This window comes from Sciurus carolinensis, chromosome 8 (assembly GCF_902686445.1).
Source record: "Sciurus carolinensis chromosome 8, mSciCar1.2, whole genome shotgun sequence".
Taxonomy (NCBI): Eukaryota; Metazoa; Chordata; class Mammalia; order Rodentia; family Sciuridae; genus Sciurus; species Sciurus carolinensis.
Window position 1 is genome coordinate 6,430,348 of NC_062220.1, and position 13,253 is coordinate 6,443,600.

A 13,253-nucleotide genomic window follows, 5' to 3' on the forward strand; every position below is an offset into this window, starting at 1 on the left:
CACCCATCCAGGTCTAAAGATGTACAAGTGTGTATTTATTTCAAAGACTTTCAATTGAGAAGAGAGTGCAGGGTACCCTGAGCCCTCTCCTGCTCTGGGGTCTCTTTCCCCCTTCCTCCTCCTCCTCCTCCTCTTCCGAGCCCCCTCCTCATCCACCTGCCCACAGGCCCCTCTTGCCTTCCCCCTGCCCCTATTGTTCCTTCCCCAGCCTCCCTCCTTCCCCTTCCCGCCTGCTCCCTTTTTCCCCTCAGTGGCCTCATGCCTGCAGTTTTTGACTCCCCATCACCAGTGACCAAAGACGTGGCCACTCAAAGTCCAGCTCCCCATAACCCTCGACATGAACACGGGTGTGACTGAAGGTGGATTGAATGTCACTCTCATTCGGCTACTTAGGTGTGGAAGGGAAGCTGGCAGTATGGTCGGAAAGAAAGGAGGATCAGTTAAGGAGCTGGGCGGGGGAGTGGCGCAGCACCAACGTCACAGGAGCAACTCTCCTGAGCATGATGGCTTCGGCTGTCCCTGCTAACGCCATCTTCAAAGCCTTTGCTATGATCCTTGACAAACCGGTAGAGGACAACAGTGGCTCTATGACCAATAGCACAGTTTCCAGTAGACCTGGTCACTCTGGGGCTGGTGGTGCCTGCTAGTCAGTGTGGCTCTCTCATTGGAAAAGGTGGTTGCAAGATCAAGAAAATACGAGGGAGTATGGGGGCTCAAGTCCAGGTGGCAGGGGACACGCTCCCCAGTTCAACTGAGCAGGCCATCACTGTTGCTGGCACTCCCGAGTCCATCCCTGACTGTGTGAAACAGACCTGCATGCCATGTTGGAGTCTCCCCGAAGGTCATGACCATCCATACCCACCCAAGCTGTCAAGTTCTCCAGTCATCTTTGCAGGTGGTCAGGACAGGTACAGCACAGGCAGTGACATTGTGAGCTTTTCCATGTGCCTCAACCCTGACCTGGAGGGATACCTCTAGTGGCCTGTGCCATTCAAGGACAGTATTCCATTCCATAGCCAGACTTGACCAAGCTGCACCAATGGGTAATGCAAGAGTCTCATCTTCCTATGACACGTGGCAACGCCAGATTCAGTGGCATTGAATCCTGCTCTCCAGAGGTGAAAGCTATTGGGCAGACCTGGAAGCATCTGCTCAGACCACTTCTCACACACTCACCATTCCAACTTGATTGGTTGCATAACCAGGCATCATGGTGCCAAAATCAGTGACATCCGCCAGATGTCTGGGGTGCAGATCAAGCTGCCGGCCCAGTGGAAGGATCTACTTATAGGCAGGATACTGTCGCTGGATCTGCTGCCAGTGCTAGCCTGGCTTAGTATCTAATCAATGCCAGGCCTTCCTTGGAGATGGGTGGCATGGGGAACAGGTAGGACAATGCAGATTCGCCCCCAGCCCCTTTCTGCTGTTCACCACCTCCATGATCCATCTGTGTAGTTCCTGAACAGTCAGCGATTCCAGGTTTTAAATAGTTTGTAAATTTTCAGTTTCTACATACTTTATCATCCACTCATGATTTTTTAATGAAAGTGTTTTAATTCTTTTTTCTGTTCAGCTGTTAAGGCTGAGGTCCATATTTAATTTTATAAGCTTCTCCCCATTCTTTATGGCTCATGATTTTTTTTGTCATGAAAATGTGGAAGTATACTATTAATTCATTTCAGTTAAGTTCTGGAATATCAAGAATTTTTTTTAAAAAATTAAAAGAATGAACCAGAGCTTTTTCCTTGTGAATAGAAATTGGAAGCCACAGTGACTCATGTGGGTTTATTCCTGTTGTCCCTTTTATCCCTTACTGGACCCCAATTGGGTTTTGAATGAAAGTCTTTATTGCAATTAAGATATTTTCCTCTGTCACCACTCCCATGTTTTTTGTTGGCCCTTGATCTTTCTTCCTATGACCCTGTACCTGGTGGCTCCTTGTGAAGCTTGTGCCCAGACTGAGGATTAGACTCTCCTAGGACTTAACTGTAGAACAGGCATGTACTTCCATGGCGGGAGGGTGCATCCATGCCTATGCATGGAGCAGCTGGCCCATGTCTGATTGGGATTCACCTTCTTGGGAATATCTGTCCCCTTGTTCAAACCTGCATTATTTAAACTAAAACTTCAGTCTCTTGTTCTTAGTAAATACAAACAAACAAGTTTTATCCTCAGTGCTTTTCACACTTAACATGCATCAGACTCACCAGGAGGGTTTATTGGAAAACAAATTGGTGGACTCTATACCCAGAGTTTCTGTCAGTAGGTTCATTCTTAGTTCATGCTGATGCTACTGATCCACAGCCCATACTTTGGGACAACTGGTTTACTGCCCAGCCACTCTGCCAAGTAGCTTATTTTCTATTTCCTGTGCTTCTGGGAATTACTAAAATGAAAGGACCATTTCTGTGAAGTTCAAGTAGAGTTTAAATTCTTTGAAGTGACTGTCATGCAGCAGAGGACATAAGGAGGTAAAAGAAGAAACCAGTCTGGTTTCTTATCTGCAGTTGTGTTCACACGTTTCTGAGAAGACAAAACTAACACATACGAGAAATGAGTCCAAGAAGCATCATCTGATGGTCAGGTAGAGGGGAGATCAACCAATGATCTCACACTGCCGGGAGGTTTCCACAGAGCAGTTTTCACTAATGGAGGTCAGCACTTGTATTTGTGAAGACCCTGGAGACAGACAACTAGATGGATGGAAGGAAAAAGCATGAATGATGAGTTGAGTTAGACATCAGCATTGCTTGGAAGAAAAAATAACAGACAAGCTCCATAGATCAGCCACGAGACAGCAGGAGCCACATCATCTTAGTGGATGAAACTAAAGGACTAAAGCTGGGCCAAGAGGAAAGTTACTGTCTATCTATAGAAATTCTCCCTTTTCTTTCCCTTTTCCTACCTCTTTCTTTTCCCCCAAACCTGTATTTTACTTTCCCACTACTCATCTGTTCATCTCTCTCTTGCTTCAGTTCCTTTCTCTTTTTCCTTTCTTTCTCATATGATGTCTGCTTAAAAATTCTGATCCCAGCTCTTTACCCAACTACATTAGGTAATCTGAAATACCCAACCTCATTGGAATGCCCTTCCCTGAATCTGACCCCTGCACCCAGAACTGATGGATCTTGAAGGTCACAAAGGAGAACAGAGAACTGACTTTCTTGGAAAAGCCACTTGGGATCCTGCCCAGCGGCTCCTTAAAGACTGATCACCCCTCATTCATGGAACACACATACACACACACACACTCACGCACATACATGTGTGTATGTGCACGCGTGCACGCGCACTTGCATGCGCGCGCGCGCGCGCGCGCGCACACACACACACACACACACACACACACACACACACAGAGCGTGGTGGCTAGACCCAAGCTTATTCCCAGCTCCTCCTAGTTATAAGTCTTGTTCTTACTGAGTTTAGCACCTCTACGAGAACTTTGCTTTATGAGTTCATTTAATCTGGAGAATAGCAATGATTTCCTCTTCTGAGAGATGGAAAATTACAGGTGCAGGTGGAGGTGGGTGAAAGGCCCCTTTGCATGCAAGCATGGCTCACTGGCCTTGAGACATTTCCACACTGTGACAGGAATTTGAATTTCTACCTAAAGGATAATACTGACACTGATGCCCAATGGAGGGTATCAACTCCAAAGTCCTCATTCTACTGCCTTAATACAAGTGGGGGCTTTCCCCTAACATCGCATCTCTCTCCTTCCCACTAACGTGTTAGTTCTTGCCAGCTCTGAGTGTGTGGGACTAGGACTGGGTTGGTGCTGTTGGGACCCACCCATCAGCCCATGGCCGTTTTTCCTCTGGGCCCATCAGCTCTGGACTTCCCCGTTGTACCTCAGCACTTTGTTTGCCTTTAGTGCAGTGGAAAGGACAGCCTGAGGACCAGGAGACGCGGGGCGTGGGCTAGACGGTGCCCTCACATTGTGTCCTTGGGCAAGGCATGTACAGCCTCTGAGCTTCTGTTTTATGGTTGAAGTGAGGATTATGACATTTGAGCTAAGGTCTCTTCCTCTTTCCACATCTGAAGTTGTCCTGTATTTCTGGCCATCCCAGATGAGCATGAAACTCCTGCTCACCCATGACAGCCGGCCCACCAACCCGTCACCCTGACCCATTCTCAGAACTGGTGTGACACACCGAGAGATCTATAGGCCTGCTCTCAAGGACTAGTGGTCCCAGTGGAGACCAGGGTAATGACCAGTCCAGGGCAGACACAGGAACAACACCGTCGGGGGATCAGTGTTAGAAACAGCCTTGTCGTCCTTGGGTTTTGATCCCCAGGGTCATCGCAGAACTGCTGATTTGGAGAGAACAGCAGGTCATTAAGTCAGCTTTGTCCCCCGCTTGGTGTGAGACACCCAAGGAGGCGGGTTGTGCCGGAAGACCTGGCCCTTTCCTCCTGGGTGCCAATGACCTTTCCCCCTCACCACAAGCCACAGCATGTCTCTCACAGTCCCTGGCTTTGTCCTAGCCCTCGACATCGTGGGGAGCAGAGGCGGGACAGGATGAGGAGCAGGGAGGCAGCTGCGGCTCCCACACCGCAGGCGTCTCCCGAGGCTGCGCGAGGCTCTGCCGCTGCTCTTGCGATCCCACATCCACTCTTCACACCTCGGCCACCTCTCTGCCGCATGTTACGTGGGTTTTGTTCACGGGCGCCTCGACATGTCCCAGGAAGCCTGTGGTCTGTAGGTGATGTTGGTCCGTTTCCCACAACCGTCTCAAACGGTGAAAACAACTTGTTTCTTGTCACCTTTCCTGTGTGCGAGGCCCCCTTCCTGCCATCTCCCCACAGCCACGGCCTGCCTTGCCTCCTTCCTCTGTAGTCTAGCCAGTCTCTGGCCCCTCCTCCGTTCATGGGATGGTGCTCAGGATGGTCAAGCGGGGCAGGCCTGGACAAAGGGCCTGTGGAGCCACAGCTGTCTGGAGGCGCCCTGTCTGCATTTCCTTTCGTGGTGAAGATCGGCATCCTGCACCTTGCAGCAGCTGCCTGAGTCCGCGCTGCATTTCATCGGCAGCACATTTCTTCAGCTCAGTGTCTTCTCCTTGCAGCTCTTGAGTTTGTTCGCTGTTGTTTGTGTAAATACGTCACCCACGCCTCAGCCTTCTTTGCTTCACTCCTTGGGATGCTCCAACTTATCAATACTTGCCAAAGACTAGTCCCTGAAGTGGCTGTGTGTTCTTATGTGGCATGGTAACACTGCAGAGAGTTAGAGTATTATTTCCAGGAAATAATAACTTTTTCGTGATAACTTTTTTTTTTTGCCTGACTGTTAACCAAACACTCCAGGTCATTTTCTACTGAAATTACCCTCTGGAGAAAGCCTCCAGTCTACTTCTCTAATATTTAATTTGGGGAAATAGTATCACTGAAGAATTTTCAAAATAATTGTCCATAGGGTGTTAGTTCAGTGTTTAAACTAGTCTAGGTTATTTTGTTTCTTGGTTTTAGTATGTCTCGTTGCAAATATTTTCATGATTTTTTTCTGGATAATTAAGGAGAACATATCAAATACATAACTAATGGCATGATTTTAATAGATCTTTTGTTACTGTTTCCCAATATTTTTAAAAGAAACTTCTAAATCTGTTTGGAACATATTGTGGTGATGTTGGAAGAGCAATTAAACAATAGAGTAAAATTCTCAGAAATGTAAATCATACAAGCAGAAGAGTTGAAGATGACAGAGTTGATGGCTTTGCTGACATTCATTGAAACCGGTGTCTGCAGAATGGTTCTTTGTGGATTCCAAACCTGAGAAGCAATCAAATTTGGATAATGTATAACATAATACACACATTTTTAGGAAAAAGTCCTTTCTGGGGGACTAGCACCTTGTAGAATCTCCCCTGGCTTTGTGTTGAGAACACCCACCTTTTTCCCGCATGCAGGAACAGCCCCTGGGAGAACTGTCCGGAATGTCCAGCTTATCTTTTTGTGCTTTTCCTACTGCCCACTAAGGCCAGAGCTCACAAGCTGCCTTTGCTCATCCTGGCTCCCCAAGGGGATGGTGTGGGAACCAGGGCTGGAGTCTGCTCAGCTCACCTGCGGTAGCTGGCGTGAGCAGGGACAGAAAAAGGTTGAGCTTTCTGTCAGAACGCCCTGGGCATCCAGGACCCGAGGGAAGCAAAGGGGAGCGTCCTGGGGGATGGCCATGAGCACAAGGAGACTCGGGTGACGTGTTCCAGGGATGGGTGCTGAGCCAACAGCAGGGGAGGGCTGGACCGGATGCAGTGGGGGGGAACTCAGGCCAGCACTTCTCCCTGGACAGCTCTTGCCCTCTGTCCATGAGCTCATGTCTCACGAAGGAACCTGCGGACGTCGTGCCAAGTGTGGAGGCAGCCTCCTCAGCACGTGGCTTCTCTGCAGTCAGCATGAAACTCGGCCTTTGTTCTCCAGACAGGCTGGGTCTGTCCTCTGTTCCTGTCTTCTCTCATTCTGCTGCGGAGCTCTGTGTCCAGCTCTGGCAACAGTGTCGACATGATCTCAATCTGGCTGGAAGGACAAGACTTACCCTTATGACCTAAACGAAGGATAGAATGAGTCAGAAATGGCTTTTAGGGCCCACAATGAATGGGACAGAAGTCAGGGCCAAGGGGGTGGCGAGAGGAAACCAAATAGTGGGTTACAGTAGAGGAGGGAGGTGGGAAGGTGGGTGGGAGCTGTGGTGTTAGGTTTCCCTGCGAAGCTCAGATTTCCCCACCCTCCCCTTCTCTCCTTAACCTCCTCCCCACCCTTCCCTTTCCTTAGCAAGAAAGGCTAAAGAGAGGAGCTACATCTGAGATCAAAGTCAGTGACCTTTGTAATAAACCAATGCCCCAGCTCATTCTGTGCCTCCCATAACCTGGAACTCGTGTTGATGTCCATAAACTACCTTTGCTTTTTCTACTTGCTTATGTAAACCACTCACTGAAATGTGTAACCAGGTGGAGGTAATTTGCATTTCATTTGCAATCAGAGCAGGTAAGTGTGTAATTCTCATAATGAATAAAAGTATGGAAATGTCGGCAACATAGAAAGCAATGGCATTATTCTTCCAGTTCGTAGAAAGAACTTTCTGCTGTGTCCCAAATTGTGTCCTTTATGTATTGCATTCCCTGAACATTTTCTATGGCTATAGTCTTATTGCAAACACTTCTAATGTTCTAGGAAAGACAACAGACTCTGCATCCATTTCAACCAACAATCGCTTTATTTAACAACTTTGTGTCAGTTGTTACTGTCACTCATGTTGCCGCCCCTCAAACTGAGGTGCTGGTTCTCGTCCCTTCTCAGCATCCCAGCAACTCTTCCCGCGCCGCATTTTGGGAGTGATGAGCCCCAAAGGAAAACCAGTCTCTGTCTCTCATGGCCACATCTTATCATTTATTTGTTTATGCTAACCACCAAATTGGGGCACTACAGAGCAAAACAATTCCATGTCAGATCAAAGTGTGATCCTTGAAAATGATAAAAATTTTTGTCACAGACACTCCATAGGCCTGGCATCAAAAGTGTCCTGCACTAATGTGGAAGGGCACTGCCTTAATACTATGGATCTGAAGGTCGCTGATGCCTGCGGCTGACCTTGGGCCGAGGGTGGCAGCAGTCTGGTCTGCAGGCCTGGCTGCAGAACCAGGACCACGGCTGGAGCCCTAGGCAGGAGTGGAGGGCCCACCCGCCGATCTTCCGGAGGTAGTGTGTGGGCTCTAGCCCGGGGTGGCACAATGAAGCCCTCTCCCCTTCCATTGCCTGGGCGCTCCTGACAGGTCTTGGCAGCAGCATGGGCAGCGACTCTAGAAGCAAGTTTATTTTCCTTGAGGACAGTGCCTGCTGTGGCCCTTCACCCACTTCCAGTGTTCTTGACCGAAACGATCCTCAGAGAGTGGTCCTCCCACTCAACCACGTCCACGTCAGGATGCTCTGGAATTTAGGCACCTTGACCGGTTTAGAATGGGAGAAAGAAATCGATTCTGATAAACTGGAGACTGTCTCATCCTTCTGCTTTCATTTCCTCCTGACCTGAAGACAGACGCCATCTAGAGCTGAGGACGTCTCCCCGTGGCCCCTGCTCCCTATTCTAGTTTCCATCACGCTGCCTGCTCACGTTCTGTGGTGAGAAGAGTATCCTCAATGTCAAGTCTGGAATTTTATGATCTTGTCCTTTTGTGTGGTACATGTTTCCTTCCAGAATAGATCCAACCTGATTTTTGGATATCAAGTCAAAAGAATCCTGGTGGAAGCAATTACCATTCTATCTTTTCTATTAAAACGCATGAAGATTCTGGACATAGAGTCTGTGGTGACAATGGAGGAGGAGTTAAAGGATATCTTTTTGTACATAGCCAACCCAATGTAGGGACTCTCAACATGGAAGGAAAAGAACATTTTGTGGGAGATGTGAAAACCCTCTTGAAATTGGCATATGCTATTTAGAGCAGTTAGTCTTATTTTCTCAAGCTATACAGAGAAAAGGAAGATAAATTTGATATCATAATTTTTAAAATATCCTGAGTTTAGGAACAATAGCAGAGTCATTATGATCTTTAGTTGCCTACAGTGTTTGAAGTGAGTTTGGTGGCTTAGCACTTTACCGGATAGTCCTGCAATGGGGAGAAAATAAGTCAACTAATTTCTAAATTTCAAATTACATGTGTGCCCTATAGATAAGTACAGCTTTTCAATATTGACCACAGTAAACACAGGAAGTTAAAAAAAAATGATCATAAGAAAAATCATGGAGAAAATAGTTGACAGGCTCCCACCAAGGAGCACACAGTTCCTGCTGGTTTCCAAGGAGAATTCTATTAAATCCTCAGGGACCAGAGAATCCTAGTGCCACTTCACTGACCCAGAAGGCAGGGAAGGGAGGGAAACTCTCCAACTCTATGAGACTCAAAGACAGCAAAGATTGTGCCAAAGAAGAAAACTGCATCCATTGCGCTCCACCGAGACATTTCCAGGACAAGTAGGAGCTGGCCAGGGCCTGGCTGAGGTTAACTAACTGGACATGAACAAAGTCGATCCTTAGAAGCCAAGAAGCAAAATTCCTCATATGCAATATTTGTGCAAAAATTTCAGGAGAAGCACCTGAAGAAGAACCCACATATTTCAGTTAACTTCTGAGTGTTCTAAGAAATGCTTAGAGGTGGAAGACCATATGAGGTAAAGAGAAAGGAAAATTTGAAGATATAATCAAGACAGGCAAGGACCGATGTTAAAGAGAAATGACAACCTATATCCCTTCTAAAGGGGAAACAGAAAAGCTCAAGGATCTCCTTGCAGGAGATTCTCTTGGTCCTTTTTCTTGCTCTGTACTGAGTATAGCACCAAATTGAAGAAGAGCATGCTAGCTAATGGATACACCGGTGATGTTGTGACGATTCTGGGAGAGATGTGGCATAACACTGCTGCAGAGGACAAGCAGCCTAATGAAGAGAAGGCTGCTGAGCTGAGGGAACAATATGAAAAAGGAACCACTGTATACTACGCTGAAGGAACGCTTGATGCAGAAAAAATAGTTGTCAAGAATGGAAAGAGAGGGCTGGGGCTGGGACTCAGTGGCAGAGCACTTGCCTGGCATGTTTGAGGCACTGGGTTTGATCCTCAGCACTGCATAAAAAATAAATAAATAAAATGAAGGTGTTGTGGCCATTTACAACTAGAATGAAAAATGAAAAAAAGAGAAAGAATGAAAAAAAAAAGAAAGGGAGAAAGATGAAGAGGAAAAGAGGAGAAATATGAAGAAGGAGACCAGGACGATGATGGCGAATAAGTAGGTCCCAGCAGTTTTTTTTTTTTTTCTTGTGTATAAAGCATTTTACTCCCTTGTACCCACCTCATTCTTTTTAAAGGAAAAAATATTGAAATGTAAGACTGTGAAAGATTTATTTTTAAACTGTGCTGTGTCTTTTTTTGTATAGTCAATGCAACATAAAATGTGTTTTTAAACAATCCAGTCTTGGTAGCCTCTACTAACCTGTCCTGGTATGGTGTGAGGTTGAAAACTGGCATGGAAATTTAAAGCAGATTCATACCAGGGCCCAGCGCAAATTAGTTCCATATGAGGTTCGTAGTATTTTCATCTTGTTGTCTCAGATGTAGCTTATGCAAAACAAAATTTATTAAATGAATACAACTCTCGAATTGCTAAGAAACAAAAACAAAATAAAAAAACAAGTTACAACTTGTTGTGTTTCTAAGTAAATGCAATTTTTAATTAAAAATAGAAGGCAAAAAAAGAGAGAAAGCTACAGGTGAATCTCTAAATACCAGTGCCAAGTTTGTTATAAAATATATAAAAATGAATCCTACAACATTTTAAAAAATGACACATCATGACCAAATGGGATCCATTTGAGAACACTAGAGTAAGGGAGGAGGTTCACCAAGAGGAAAATTATTAATATAATCCACTGACAACTGTCCACATGAGGAACATTCTATAAAATATGAACTGAAACTTATTTTCCCATCTATTTCCTCCTCCTTCTCCCTCTCTCTCTGTATCTCTCTTTTTTTCATCTAGTAAGCAGCAAAGCCAGAAACTTAGGTAATGGGGAAGCATTTTTCTACTAAAATCCTAATGTCTCCACCTCACTTACTCAGGGCATTTGAGGAATTTGTCAACTCAAGTAGAAAAAATTAAAAGAAATTAGAAGCAAAGAGGTAATGTTTTTGACTGGAGTTTTCAAAGCTGTAGAACAATTGTACACAAATATTGTATTCTATTTGGCAAATTTGTTTCTCGTGTACATATGGGTTAACAATATGTATAAGAATTGAAAAAATATGTAAATATATTATAAATAATATTGGACAAACAAGTTTCACATAAGGAAATAGGGAAGGTAGAATAAATCCTGAGTGTGGGTGGTGGACATCTCAAGGGGATTTAGTGGTTTTTCTTAAAGAAGATAGACAGGCAGGTAGAGTGAGTGAGCGTCGGGAATGGTGGATGAATCGCAGCTTTGAACTGTCTGGGCAGCAGTGACACCTCCCTTGGGAATTCTGGTGCAAAGTTGCTGAGAAAACTGCCCATTAGGGGTGGCCTATTAAGAGGAACTTCTGTGCCTGTCACAGAATTTATTAGTTCTGTAGCCTTGAGTTCAAATGCTAGCTTCCCAGAGTAGAGATGCACGCCAGCTAATAAGCTTTAATTGGGCTGTTTTCACTCACAAACTTGGCCCTGTTTATCTTGAAGAAGCTTTCTCACAATAAATCCTTTTGATGTTTAAACCTATGTAAGAAACGTGCAGAGCCTGTGTGTGACCAGTCTCCCTTCCACCAGGAGTTGGTTGGTCCAACGAGTCCCGCTTTCTCTGTATTTTGTGTTTGTTTGTCGTCCTTTTCAATCCTCTCTCTGCCCTGTCCTAGACACTGAGGCAATGTCTCGCTGGCAGTGACGAGAGAGAGAAAGATAGAGAAAGCAAAGGTATGGGTGATTGCATGGGTAAATATGCATGTGTATCTTTCCCAGCTCTGTCTGCTAAGGGAGCCCTGAAGAAAGGTGGCACCTCATAGCAATGAATACAACAAGTGCTCAGACCATGGTTTCTGAGTACCTCCACCCAATGAAAGGAAGATGCCTCCCCAGGAAAGTGGTAGATTCCAGAATGAATTTCTCAACCACATAACTGGCAAAAATCCAAACACATGGCAGCAAATTCTGTTGGCACTGATATGAGGAAAGTGGAAACTCTCAGCATTGCTGATAGGAAAGTAAGGGAAGGCTAATATTTAAGTATTTGCCCTTTAACACACATTATCAAATCTAAGCATGTACCCAAAGACACTGACAAGAATATAAAAATAGAGCACAAAAGTCTATTTGCAAGGCCATTATTCATAAGAACCAAGGGAGAAAAGGATCCTAATTACTGTTCCTCAGAGACAGGCAGAATAAGCTTATCACAGGCTCATCAGTTGTGCGAGCTAACCAGGAGTATTGCCGCACATGCTGCGAGGAACATTCCCCAGGTTACATTGTGGAGCACAGCCTGCGAGGAGAATAAAGTCGTGCCCAGGATGCCACCACCCAGCTAATAAGGGGTACAAGAAAAATGCTTCCCATGTCCAGAAGGAGGGGACCAGGTGAACATCACAAGAGCAGAAGTCAGACTTCTTCTAATTGACTTTTGTAGATTTGATTTTAGAATGATACAAATGTCATATATGATTTCATGAAAAACTATATTGAAATTATTCCCCCAAAATAAAAAATAAAAAGAAACAAGTGATCATGACCGTGTACCCACATGTTTTTAAAACACACTAATTTCACTAAACATCCCTAGTGGAATATCCAGAGATCAAAGAGAACTAAGAAATGCCTTTAAAGTCTTCATTGTCATAATGTTAGCCATGGTGTGGGTATTGTTATCCTCAGAGCATCATGTGGTGTCTGTGTTGGATACGCAGACATGGACATTTACACACACACACACACACACACACACACACACACACACACACGAGGCTGAGAAGCAATGCCACACCCAGCTGCAATAACTACCTCTTGTGCTCAGTCGTGGTCTTCAGTGTTTCTCCCAAAAGAAATGAAGGATTCCTGGGGAAATGACTAATTCAAAGTTTGGGGAAGAAAATGCCTAGAATGACCCAGGACCATCTTATTGGAGTTTTGCTGCATCCTGATTCAAACAGAATAAACTGTGAACATATCACAAATAATCCGCGAAATCCATTTCAGAACCTAAGCCCCAGCCGCCCAGCTGGTGGCAGTGCTGACGGCTGACAGCTTTCAGCTGACCCTGGCCCCCACCCTGAGCCACTCCCTGAGTTGCCTCATCCAAGTTGAGTCGCCTCATCCAAGGTCATGCCGATGCTCAGGACAGCTCGAATGCCACGTCTGGTCAGTATAGAGCAACCAAGGCCTGCCATGGCCCTGGTGTGGGACATCTCCACAGGGCCACCTTGGCTCCTAAGTCCTAGTGACCTGGCTCACTGGGCCCTGCTTCCCTCACTTCCTTCAGCAATCCTTATAATTTCATGCTCGTACATCATCACAGAATCTGCCACCTGCTGCACTTGGCCTGAGACACCCAGGAGGTGCCTAATTGTCCTCCCTGGGCTACGGGAAGCTGAGGATCCTCTGGGAGGAGGGGTGCAGGCAGGCATGTCTGGGGTTGAGGAGGTGGAGAGAGCCTGGGGGTGTTCTCCAATGACTATGTCTCGGGTTGACTATTTTCCTCATAAGGAGTTGGTTTCACCAGCAGGGGATTCAAACCTCTTCCTCA

The 13,253-nt window shown here is 45.8% G+C and overlaps 1 pseudogene; it reads left to right on the plus strand.

Moving 5' to 3' along the window:
- The first annotated feature begins 337 nt into the window (after nucleotides 1-337).
- On the plus strand, nucleotides 338-1,391 carry LOC124990565 (poly(rC)-binding protein 2-like; annotated as a pseudogene).
- Nucleotides 1,392-13,253: the final 11,862 nt, after the last annotated feature.